Raw genomic sequence first — 13,762 nt, 5'->3', positions numbered from 1 at the left:
AAGTCCTTCTTTGCGATCTTTGTCTGTGATCTTGCTGCCTGTGTCAAAATAATGTCTATAAATGTGGAAAAATGAGAACAACGGACAAAATGATGACAAGCTGTGATGTCACTGGTCATAATGGACTAGTGTTAGTCTGGATCAATCGATGGCAGATCAATAAGAATGATGCCTATGTGGGACTAGTTATGATGGAGGAGGAAGACATTACTAACAAACAACATTAAGGCATGAAATGGTGATCAGTGTTATGAAGCAGATCTATCAACAAGCTGGGGTCAAATACCTGGATCCAGGTCAAAGGTCAAACAGGATTACATCACTCACACACTCTTTGGTGTTCGATTGAGTGTTCCTGACACGATGGAACCTTTTCCACCTGCATTAACCTGCGTCTGGGTACCGGATCACAGAGGTGGGGACTCGAGTCACATGACCTGGACTCGAGTCACATGACTTACTTGGACTTGAGTTACAGTTTTAATTGCTTGAGTCTTGACTTGATGCATGAAGAGAAGACTTGAGACTCGACTTGACTTGGGTTCTGGTGACTTGGGACTTGACTCTGACTTGTACTCTGATGACTTGAAAAGGTTTCTAAAGTCTTGACTTGAGATCTTGTGTTTGTGTAAATGACTTAGATTGAAAGTGATGAGATTTGTTCCAGCAGACGACTGAATTTAAATTCTGTTTTCTGAATTTGTATGGAATGATTGAATTTATTGAAGTTGAAACTGATTATAGAAATCAAACTCATGATGCTCTTACCAAGTTTTTATCCTATTAAAACCATATTGCATTGAAAGGTCCTAGATATTTAGTTTTCTTTAAGATATTAAATTGATACTGGACTCTTGATTTGTTCTGACTTGACTTGCTGTTCTACAGTTAGACTTGAGACTTGACTTAAATGACATGGACCTGACTTGGACTTGACTTGGTAATCTACATTTAGACTTGGGACTTGACTTGACTTGAGGTTTGAGACTGACTTGGGACACGAACAAAGTTGACTTGGTCACACCTCTGTCGGATTGTAACCAGAGAGCACAAGAGCACAAAACATCCAGGTGGAAACGCACCAGAGATGCTTTGAAGATCCGATTCAACGCGTTTCCGGAGGTCAGAGTACAATAATGAGAGAATAAGAGAATAATGGGAAACATTTCTTTATATACAGTTTTATACATATACTGTTTTTATATACAGTTTTTATTGGTTTATATTGTGTTTTATTCTTTCTGTCTTTCTTTACTCACTAAGATAAATTCCTTGTATCTGCAAACACACTTGGCCAATAAACGGATTCTGATTCTGATTCAGTCAAACCGCATCAGATCTGGACCCAGTCTGGACACGAGGCGCTTGTTACTGCAGGCGGAAAAGGAGACAAAAAGAGTCCTAAAAACTTCCAGGAGAAACTCAAGCAAACTCTGAACGTATTTGAGAGGAAACTCAAATACGATTCACCCAAATCTGCAGTGTGCCTCTCGCTCTGAGGCTTCCAGAGAGACTCGGCGGTGGAGTTAAAGGTTATTCTGCTGCTTTAGAGCCGGAGAGACGAGTGACCACACAGCCAGGAGCCAGGAGGGAGGGAGGGAGGGAGGGAGGGGGGCACACTACAGGCTCCAGTCCAGATTCAGACCCAATCAGATGTGAGGAGTTGGTGAGAAAATGTTGTTCCATTGGATTACGGTTTAAAACGGTGATGTCAAAATCTGACTTTTGCAAAACTTTGAAATTCACAAATTTGTTTGAATGTATAGAAGTTTGGGTATTTCACTGAACTTTGCTGTGACGCTTCAGACGTTCCCACAACATTCCCACACCAGCATCTCCTGGATGCTGAATCTGTTCCCCCCCCCCCCCCCCTGTTGGAAATATTAATTATGGCCCGTGTGTCCACTTCATCCCTCTGTTTAGCTAGCAGCTTGGTCAGCGAAGTGCTGCTGGAGGCTCCTGCTCGTCCAATGAGAATCCTGGTGATGGGTTTCATTCCCCAACACCATACACTGTATTTGATGTGTCTTGTAAGCATCTTGGGGGGCTGGGCATCTAGAGCGCAAATCAGTCAGTTACTCAATCACTGATCACTCAGTTGATGAATCAATCAATATCCATTTTGGAAATATTTCCCACCTGTCAGTATTTTAAAACAGAAGATTTGGCGCTCAAACACACAACTACTTTGTGAGCAAAAGTCTTCAACAGACTCACTGGTTGAATAGTGTCCAAATGTCAAATGGTGGATTTGTTATTTTGAAACTCTTCAAATGTTTTCGTCTGTCAGCGTCTGACATGCTGAGCGCTGAAGACAAACAGCTCAGGCTTTCTAATAAAAAAGGAGAAAAGTAATAATGAACACTGTGGAAACAATTCCCTGATAGGAATCCACCTAAAACCTTCTGTCAACCATGTCCTGTTGCATGTTTCTGAAATCACTGAAATAACTCAGAATTCAGGCTGCAGAACATTATAAGTTATCTAGTGCAGTGTTTCTCAATGTGGGGTCCTTGAGGGCATCCGGGGTCCCCAGCAAATCAATGAAGTGTTAAACTTCATTATTTCATTTACAAGAACAACTATAGAATGTAGGAGACTGACTGTTTTGATCATAGTTTCTCTGTTATCTCTCTACCTACAATACAGATAGTCATGGAGTTCTGGACAAAATCATATCTGACAATAAAAATATTCTCAGATTTGGGTCCGAGGGACAAACTCACATCAAATGGGGGTCCGTGGCCGTAATGTGGACTACATTAGGGTCCTTGATATGAAAAAGGTTGAGAATCACTGATCTAGTGCCATGTGAACAGCAGGAGCCACATCCAGCGCTTCTGCTTTTGCGCTGCTAGCTAAAATAAATAAAATGTGTGTCTGGTGGACGCAGGGCCTGAGTGTTAGGTGGGAGGGGGGGCTGGTAGGGCTACAGGACAAGGGGGTGGGGGTGGGGGTGGGGGGATTGGGGGTTTGGGCGGGGGGGGGTCACATACGTGCTGCATTCACCACTGCAGAATGGCGTATACCTCTGTATACAAGGGCTGGACAGCCTTCTGGCCTGACGTATCTGAAAACAACAGTTCACAGCTCAGTTACAAAACCTGAAGCTCTGCTGCTGAACACCAAACATCCTCTGAGGACAACATCTCAAACAGAATCCAGTCTGTAAGTGTGGTGATGTTGTTAGTTTAAAATCTACCACAGTTTGTTCTAATTTTGTGCTGCCAATTACTTTGTCAGAATATCTGTTTGTTTTTTTTCCAGTAGAGGATAATTATTTCATTTTGAAACCAAACTCTTCAAACAGAGGGAAGGAAGAGAAGGAAGGGAAGGAAGGGAAGGAAGGGCGGAAAAAGATGGGGACAGAAGAGGGGACGATTGAAGAAAAAGATGGAAAGAAGTAACAGGGTGTGTGTGTGTGTGTGTGTGTGTGTGTGTGTGTGTGTGTGTGTGTGTGGTGGGGGGGTATTCAGAGAGGAGGTAAATACTGGACAGAGGAGGACAGAGGAGTGCAGTGTGTGTGGAGAGCTGGACGATCTGCACTGTGAACAGAAACATGCTGCAGTCATCACCATCAGCGGGTTGTGTTGTCCCTGAAAACATGTGAGAGGTGACAGAACACGTGTGGAACATGTGTGACGTGTGACGTGTGACGTGTGACGTGTGACGTGCAGTGAGCCGGTCCTTATCACGCTAAACCTGACAGACTGAACCAGTTCTGGGAATTTATTCTGCTGCTGATTCCACAGCTGCTGAACAAACACTCATCACCTGAGACCCAATACTGATTCTACTACCTGCTACAGTAACTTACAAGGTTCCACCAAAAAATACTTCAGCAGAACTGTAACCATAGAAACGACTGTAGCTAGCATCCGCGCTACACTGTGGCAAGACTGTAACCATAGAAACGACTGTAGCTAGCATCCACGCTACACTGTAGCAAGACTGTAACCATAGAAACGACTGTAGCTAGCATCCACGCTACACTGTAGCAAGACTGTAACCATAGAAACGACTGTAGCTAGCATCCACGCTACACTGTAGCAAGACTGTAACCATAGAAACGACTGTAGCTAGCATCCACGCTACACTGTGGCAAGACTGTAACCATAGAAACGACTGTAGCTAGCATCCACGCTACACTGTGGCAAGACTGTAACCATAGAAACGACTGTAGCTAGCATCCACGCTACACTGTAGCAGGACTGTAACCATAGAAACGACTGTAGCTAGCATCCACGCTACGTTGCGGCAGAACTGTAACCATAGAAACGACTGTAGCTAGCATCCACGCTACACTGTAGCAGGACTGACTTCATCGATCAATCAGAAATGAGGATTCAACAGATCTGTGTAGTCAGTAAGGTAAAGTGTACAGTGAGCTGGTCAGTGTGGCAGAATAAACCCTGACAGGATGATCAGCCGACCTGCAGCAGAGTGTCCGAGTGTGATGTGTGTGTGTGTGTGTGTGTGTTTCCTCATGTTGTGTTTGTGTGTGTGTGTGTTTCCTCATGTTGTGTTCATGTGTGTGTGTGTGTTTCCTCATGTTGTGTTCGGTACGTACGGTGGCAGCTGAGCGCCCCGGGCCCCGCTGAGCCACGATGGCTCCTGAGATCGCCTTGATCCAACCGTGCATTTCCTCTGGACTGTCAGACTGAGAGAGAGAGAGAGAGAGAGGGAGAGAGGGAGAGAGGGAGGGAGAGAGAGAGAGAGAGAGAGAGAGAGGGAGAGAGGGAGAGAGAGAGAGGGAGAGAGAGAGGGAGAGAGAGAGAGAGAGAGGGAGAGAGGGAGAGAGAGAGAGGGAGAGAGAGAGGGAGAGAGAGAGAGAGAGAGAGAGAGAGAGAGAGGGAGAGAGAGAGAGGGAGAGAGGGAGAGAGGGAGAGAGAGGGAGAGAGAGAGAGAGAGGGAGAGAGAGAGAGAGAGAGAGAGAGAGAGAGAGAAACAGGGAGACCAACAAAATGAATAAGGTGTAAATGTATGAATTGTATGTTTGATTATTTTTAGATTTTCTTCAATGAAGTAAAGTAAACTGAAAACAGAGAAAGGAATACTACTAATAATAACAATAAACTTTATGTATGTAGCACTGATCTAAAAACAGAGTTTACAAAGTGTTTTGCAGGAAGGCAAAAAAACAAGACTGGTAAAATATATGAAAAGGAGATGAAAATGGAAAACATTAAAAGAAAACAGACTGGAAGAAAAAAAATTAAGTAAAATGAATATAAAATGTTTGATTAAAAACATTGTTTACATCCAACAAGATTAATTAATGGGTAAAATCCAAAACAGTTACATAAAAGCGAGGATATGAAGATGATTTAAAAGACAAACACAAAAAACAGAAGCCAGTGTTCAGTAGAGACACTAAAGACTGAACACTTTGTTCCTGTGTGTCACCTGGATGTAGAAGGTTCTGGAGCCGGTCACCACCTCAAACAGGTTGTCCCTCATCATCAGGTCACTGCAGGACAACAGGGACACGTTAACTGAAGGGAGTCATTCCTATGTTCTCAAGGTCCTATGTTCCTAGGGTCCTATGTTCCCAGGGTCCTATTCCCAGGGTCCTATGTCCCCAGGGTCCTAAGTTCCCAGGGTCCTAAGTTCCAAGGTCCTATGTCCCCAGGGTCCTAAGTTCCAAGGTCCTATGTCCCCAGGGTCCTATGTTCCCAGGGTCCTAAGTTCCCAAGGACCTAAGTTCCCAAGGACCTATGTTCCCCAGTTCAATATTCTGTTAACACACATTAACCCTCCTATTGTGTTCGGGTCAAATTTGACCCGTTTCAAGTTAAAATATTTCATAAATATTATCCAGGTTTTTTTTTATTGGAACAAGGCTTCAAAACAGCTATATAAACACAACAAAATCAATGGTTATCATTTTATTTGATTCTGAAGGTCTCTAACCCTAACACTAGCACTGGGGAACATAGGAATGACTCCTGTGAAATGAGCAGGAACTCTGAAACTCACATTTTTCCATCACTGATCCATCTGATTAATTTAGTGTTTAGATAATGTCAGCTTGTTAGCTAGCTAACTATAGCATCTGGTCAGCTAACCATCACTGTCTTGTTGTTAACACATCTGATTAGCACACTAGCTAACGTATCGTTAGCATGTTCACATTAACATCAGTGTGTTTACTGGCTAGTTAGCTAGCTAACAGTTTGTTCAGGTTAACTGAGCTGACTCTTCTCAAGCTCCAACTCTTCATGTTTTGGAGTAGAGACTAGGGCTAAAGACAAGACAGTTTACTGTGTCACAGTAACCTACATTTGGAAACAAATCGTGAAAAATTCTGCCTATGGGTGATTAAATTCCACTGGTTTCCAGTGCATCTTAACTTGATTCAGGGATTTTCTAGAAAAAACTGCCAATATGTTGAAAGACAGCAGAGTGAGGCTCATCACCAGTATCAATAAAATATCACTCAATTTAAGAAAAGTCTTGAAACAAGAAATTAATAAAAATTATCTCAGTCCATTGGGAGATTTTTTCACTTGTTTCAAGAAAAATATGATTTTAAGACTCAGTACGAGATCAAATGACTTGTTAAAAAGAATTGCAGTGGACAATTTTGTGTTTTTATCGTAAAATTTAAAACTTATATGAAGCAACCTGTAAAATGTCAAGAGAGCAAGTCTGAGTCGGCATGCCACATGTTTTATTTACTGTGAGCTCTGAGCTTCATGTTGTGACGCCTCATCGTCCCGAAGGACAACAGACATCACACATCACACACAACAGACACAGACAACTGACCTCTGTTTGCACTCCTGAACTTTGTGAACCTCCTTCAGCGGGATGACTCTGAGAGGCTCCCTCTCCTGGAAGAGAGAGAGAGAGAGAGAGAGAGAGGGAAAGAGAGGGAGAAGAGAGGGAGAAGAGAGGGGAGAGAGAGGGGAAGAGAGAGGGAAAGAGAGAGGTGAAGAGAGAGGTTCTTCTTAGTTATCCACCAAGAAGAAAAACACAACAAACTACTGAATGGAGGCAGGAAACCAGGAGCTTTAACAGAGTCAGAGTGTTTTAGAGGAAGCTTTCCTTTACTTCCTCAGCTGGGTTTTGGTTGAACTGAACACAGAATGAACTGAACTGAACACAGACTGAACTGAACTGAACACAGACTGAACTGAACACAGACTGAACTGAACTGAACTGAACTGAACACAGTGACTGAACTGAACACAGACTGAACTGAACTGAACTGAACACAGACTGAACTGAACTGAACTGAACACAGACTGAACTGAACTGAACTGAACACAGTGACTGAGCTGAACACCAAGAATGGAAGTAACTAATTATATTAACTCACATTACTGTAATTGAGTAACTTTTTTGTGTACTTGTACTTTTTGGAGTATTTTTTAAAGTCAGTAATTGTATTTTTACCCAAGTACATTTGTACTTAAGTATTGTACTTAGTTATATTTTAAATCACATCCATTACAAAGTAGAGACTGTGTGTCTCTCCATCAGCAACAGAAACTGGACCATCGTAAACTGACAAATTGTGGAGCCAATTCACAGTGAGAAGAGGAATCGGACTTGTTATTATTTTTATAACAATAATAATAATAATGTAATTATTTGTGCACTTTATTTTGTAACTTCCAAATTTTCCAATTAAAAGAATCGAGTTTGAACTGTCCTCATCCTTTTATAACTGTGTGGGAAATATCACATGCACCAACGTTCACTTTTCTAAAAAGTAACTCAGTAACATTTGAGCTACTTTTTATTTTTACTGAAGTAGATTTTTACACCATTTTAAGTATATCTGCTGATATACTTATAATATCAGCAAAGTAACAGTACTTCTACTCAAGCAGGACAGTCTAGTCGGCTGCCCTCTCCACCTCTGCTGAACACAGCCAGCTGGTTTCTGTTTATCTTCCACACTGAGCGCTGACAACAGCCTCTCATTGACATTTTATACTCTGCTATTAGCAGAAGAATGAGACTCTAAATATATGGCAGCCGGTCGCACAGGCATCTGATTAGACACACACACACACACACACACACACACACACACACACACACACACACACACTTGTGTATATTTAGATCAGCTGGAGATAATTGCGATCTGACGCAGAATGAGGCACAGCTCTTAGTTTTAATAGGAAGCCATCCTGCTAAACCACACAGCAGGGGATTGTGGGAGAGCAGAGTACACACACACACACACACACACATCACACACACACACACACACACACACACACACACACACTCACACACACACTCACACATCACACAAATAGAGGAACACACATCTACATAAATACATAAACACAAGTACACATGATTTTTGATTTGATTTGAGAAATAGAAAAATACATGATAAAAAAACAGATGAAATTATATTTGACTCAAGAGGAAAAAGTGGGACTTTGAAAATTAAAATTAAATGTTGGATATAGATATTATGGATATTATTAGTTATTATCATTATGATCCTTGATGGAAGATAAAATAATGATAACTTACAATAAAAAAAACAGTAAAATAAAAACACTATTAAAGATGACACAAGCTTAACTATCGTAACACTTCTCAGTTTGTTCCACAGTAACAGACGTAAAGAAATTTGCACATAAAGGCACACACACACACACACAAAACATGTGTGAACATGCCACACACACACACACACACACACACACACACACACACACACACACACACACACACCCAGGCTAAGCCGCCCACACGTGGATCATATGAGGAGGAATTCAGGCCGCATGCCGTCGCATGTTGAGACACGAGTCCCTGAGGGCAAAGCAAGCCTCACCACACACACACACACACACACACACACACACACACACACACACACACACACACACACACACACACACACACAGTCTCTCAATTTCAGCTTCATTTACTTTGTTGAAATGACAGTTAAAGAAACAATTGTAATCGATATCTGACGCTCGGTTTGAAATGCCAACACCACAGAACCAGCAGCATTGTGGGAAAAGGTCGCTGTTTATATGTAGGCAGGCACAGGTTTGTATGCTTTACAGATAGCCCCCCATTAATGAATTAATCACCCAAGTCTAGTGTCTGTGTTTACATGCATGGAGAATTCCCTCGTCTGCCTGGTTAATCCAGTCAGCTGGTTTCAGTCTGACATGTAAACATCAGAACTGGGTTAGAACAACAAATCCACCTCTTCCTCCCATCATGACAAACTCAGTGATGACGCCCGGCTCACTGCATGTCAGCCTGGTTACTGTGGCACGGAAACACACACAGAATAAAACTAAAAGGGGAATACTGGTCATTAAGAAAAAAAGCCTCAGCCGGCTGATTGAGACGAAATTTGCGATGTAATTAAATGTTCTGTCACCACCTGACTCTCCTTCATGTGAACAACAGCAGGAAAACAATCCCACACCTTTGAGCTGTTTAGTGTTCTGGTATTTGTTGTTGGAAAACGACACGTGAGGAAGTGACTCGTGAGGTATGATGAAGACATGATGAAGACGAGTCAGACTCACCAGGTCGGATTTGAAGTAGCTGACGGCGTTTTCATCCAACATGAAGTACCTCCGCTTCCAGTTCTTCATCTGAGGAAGAGGAGCGGAGCTGTGGTTAGATCATACTAGCTTGTTAGCTAAATTAGCCTGCGGGCTAGTTAGCTAGCTAAAAAAACCCTGATGGGCTACAAGCCGTTTTACTAAGATATTAGGGTCACTAAGTTAAGGGTTAGTTAATGCTTAATTAACAGTTAAATAGTGTGTAATTTACTAATGATGTTCATGTTAACTAAGGTATTAATTTATACATTATTTAATAGCTTATAAAGATGACTATTAAATAATGTATAAATTAATACCTTAGTTAACATGAACACCATTAGTAAATGATCACCAGACACATTAGTTAACTGTTAATTAAGGGTTAGTTAATGCTTATTAAGCATTAACTAACCCTTAACTTAGTGACCCTTATTGTGTTACTGATATTTGTCCTCAGTATTGCAAGTGTTGCTGGAATTTACTCTTCTAGTTAGCTAGCTAACAAGCTGACATTATCTAAACACTAAATCAATCAGATGGATCAGTGATGAAATGATCAGTTCAGTCAGAAACAGACAGAAATTAACCGTCTGTTCAATTCTGTTGAGACAGAAACACAGTCAGCTGTTCACAGAGCTGAGGACCTCCAAGATGGCCGCCAGAGGGGGCGGAGCTACAGCTGGAAGAATTCTATTCCCTGATTTAATATAAAAAACATATAAACTGTTGAAGGTGCTGACACACTGTAGAGACTGAGAGACCAGCTGGAGTGTGTGTGTGTGTGTGTGTGTGTGTGCGCTCACCACAGCTCCCTGTTTGACGCAGTACCCGGCCTTGATGACGGCCTGGTCCTGTGTCCCTCTGGACAGGAAGTAGGGCAGCTGGTTTTGACCCCGCCTCAACGCTCCTCGCTCCGCCCCGTTCTGCCCCTCCCCCTGCTCCTGACACACACACACACACACACACACACACACACACAAACACACACACACACGCACACACACACGCACACACATACACAAGGATAAATGTCCAAAAACCAAATTCAGAAATAGAGAAATAGAGTCTATGATCAGAACTGCGTCCATAGCAGCGGTCTGCTATTCGGAAATAACAGACCATAGAATGCTGTAATCGACCAATCAGAATCGAGTATTCAGCAAAGCCGTGTAATAAATACCGGTAACATGAGTCTTTGGTGGATAAATCAGTGATGGTCACTCACACCTCTAGAGCCATTTTAATTCCTCGGTTATTTACAGTCTTTGGTCTTTGCCTGTTCTCAAAGATTGAAACTAAGCTTCAGATATTTCTCTTGTAATTTGAATTGTGTGAGTCAGCAAAATTCACATCGACATTAATTTAGCACCTGACTTTATACAAACCCATGAGAGGCAGGTGGACCAAGAGGTGAGCTTCAGGGGCCAGTTGCATAAAGGAAGTAAGTAAAGTTTATTTCTAGAGCACATGTAAACACAGCTTGAGCTGACCAAAGTGCTGTACAAAAGAACATTAAAATACAAAGTAAAAGTAAAACACAAGGAGAAACATACCAACGACAAGAATAAGCAACAACAAGGGACAGAATACAGAGTTATAGACATGACAGCAGATTAAAAGATTAGTGGGCCAAAAAGACCAGAGAATAAAAATGTGTCTTCAGCCTAGATTTAAAAACAGAGATGGAGGGAGCCACTGAAGAAGGTCTGTGATATAAGATGGAGCCTGACCTTTAAGAGCTTTGAAAGCAATCAGCAAGGTCTGAAATTGAATTCTAAAATGAACAGGGAGCCAATGAAGAGAGGCTAGGCCTGGGGTGATAAAGATAGACCTGGTCTTAGACTTAAATGTGACCTTAAGTCAAACTTGCTATAGACACTTATGTTAACTGTTCCTACTACTTCTTGGTTGTTGTAGATCTCTAATGGGTTGTTTCTCTCTCTAAGGACTCTCTCTCTTCTTCAGGTTCTTTCCAAAAAACAAAGATTTGGTTGTTGTAGATCTCTAATGGGTTGTTTCTCTCTCTAAGGACTCTCTCTCTTCTTCAGGTTCTTTCCAAAAAACAAAGATTTGCCGTCTTTTATGAAACAGCTTCAGTATTTAAACTTCCCGCTCTGACAGTTAGGCCGACTTGTTGCCATAACAACAAAGTTCTTAACTCAAGATTATCCAGGGGGAAGGTGGCTAACTGTCCTACTTCAAAATAAGTCAGTCATAATATTTAAGTAACAGACAGTCTTAATTAGCCGAGTCCAACCTGAGAATCTAAGACCAGTCTAAGGCTTAGACTGGTCTTAAACTATCTTTATGGAACTGGCCCTGCAGGTGTGAACAGCTGAGATGTTTCTTCTTCTTCTAAAAGTCAAAGCAGTGGACTGGCTGCTGGTCTGTTGATGCTCTGCAGGCGGAGGCTTGCTGCTGCATACCAACACTGACAGACAGGACCGGACCTGCCAGTGTGTGTGTGTGTGTGTGTGTGTGTGTGTGTGTGTGTGTGTGTGTGTGTTACCTGTGTAGCGGTGATGATAGGAACCCCTCCTATGATCTCAGTCTTGTAGGAAACCTGCTTCATGGCTCCCGGTGCGTCCTGAGGAGCCTCTGATCCGGCCGGGCTTTCTCCAGACTTTGGCACCTGCAGCACACAGCAGTCAGGTTTCAGGATCAGAACTGAATTCCAGTAAAATCCAGTAAAATCCACTTCTGAGAGAGTTTGTCTTGACTCTAAACATTGTAAATCAGTTCAACAAATCACACCTTCCATCATAATGTATGGATTACCATCACATGTTCTGCATCAAACATCAGCTGAAAGATTCCTTTAACATTTGATGATATTCAGTATTGATAATATAAAACACTATGTGGAATCTCAGATATTTGGGAAGAAAAAACAATAATACAAAGAATTTCACAGAATTTCATTGAATTAAATGAAACTTCCTTAAATTCCTCCGTTGAACTGGAACTGATGAGTTGAGTCATGAATTGATCCTGACCTTGCTATACTGCAGTAATATCAAATTGATATTATTCGATTGAAAAGGATTAAAATCTCATAGCAGCTAACAGCTGAGCTGAGAAAACTTTGACTAAACTCTGAGATCAAAATGGAAGCTTGAGATCAGTCTGAAGTTTCTGGGATTGAAGGATCTAGACTTGTTTTATTTATTATTTATTTATGGTTTATTTGATAGGGACAGATACAGTATACATAGACAAACTGAGAACAGCTATCCGATGCGAGTATCATAGTGTTTATAGCGGATGCTAATTTGCAACAACCGTCCCTAGAAGGGCTTTTGTGAAAGTAAGAGATTAAAACAGTGAGGTAAGAAGAAGGTAAACCGAGTACAGCAAGATACAATACAGCACAAGGTAAAAAATAAATAAATAAATAAAAAAAAGAGGAAAAAAAAGGTAAACTGAGTACAACAAGATAAGATATAAAACACACATTTAATAACATAACTACAGAAAACTAGACATGAGTACAGGTTTGTTGCTGAGTGAACCAGGAGGATTTGGTGACTCTCTAAAGTGGTGAAGTCTGCAGCAGATTTCAACTTTTCTTACAGACGGTTGAACCGCTGCATGTTGAGAAGTGATTAATGATTGATAAAATACCAGGACAGACTGTGTCAAAGATTTCTGCCAGGACCCCGACCCCGACAACAACAACAACAACAACAACTGCATGTTGTCAACAGCAGTCCGAACAGTGTTTCTCGACACCCAGATCTGAGCCTCAGGAGGCCTTGGCTCCGGACCGTCTGCTGCTCCACAGAGTCTCTGCATATTTCCACAGCTCCAGCCTGAGCGGACAGGTGTGAACTCGTCTCTCGGCTGCAGCCACGCGACCGGCAGGCGAACGCTTCGAGACACGAAGGAGATCAGTCATGTGAGGAGGAGGAGGAGGAGGAGGAGAGACGTCAACAAGCTGGTGACTCACAGATGAAGCAATACAGAGAAATAAACCAGAGGTGGGGACTCGAGTCACGTGACTTGGACTTGAGTCACACTTTTAATTGGTTGAGACTTGACTTGCTGCATGAAGAGAAGACTTGAGACTTGAGACTTGACTTGGGTTCTGGTGACTTGGGACTTGACTCTGACTTGTACTCTGATGACTTGAAAAGGTTTCTAAAGTCTTGACTTGAGATCTTGTGTTTGTGTAAATGACTCAGATTGAAAGTGATGAGATTTGTTCCAGCGGACGA

The 13,762-nt window shown here is 41.9% G+C and overlaps 1 pseudogene; it reads right to left on the bottom strand.

Moving 5' to 3' along the window:
- Positions 1-1,319: 1,319 nt before the first annotated feature.
- LOC139638241 (pleckstrin homology domain-containing family A member 1-like) overlaps positions 1,320-13,762 on the bottom strand; it is a 17,177-nt pseudogene continuing 4,734 nt past the window's right edge.

The sequence above is a fragment of the Centroberyx affinis genome, unplaced genomic scaffold, assembly GCF_046629955.1.
Source record: "Centroberyx affinis isolate AG114_WGS23_722 - 3 ecotype Tasmania unplaced genomic scaffold, CSIRO-AGI_Caff_v1 ptg006228l_1, whole genome shotgun sequence".
Lineage (NCBI taxonomy): Eukaryota > Metazoa > Chordata > Actinopteri > Beryciformes > Berycidae > Centroberyx > Centroberyx affinis.
This window is presented reverse-complemented; position numbering and strand designations above follow the sequence as displayed.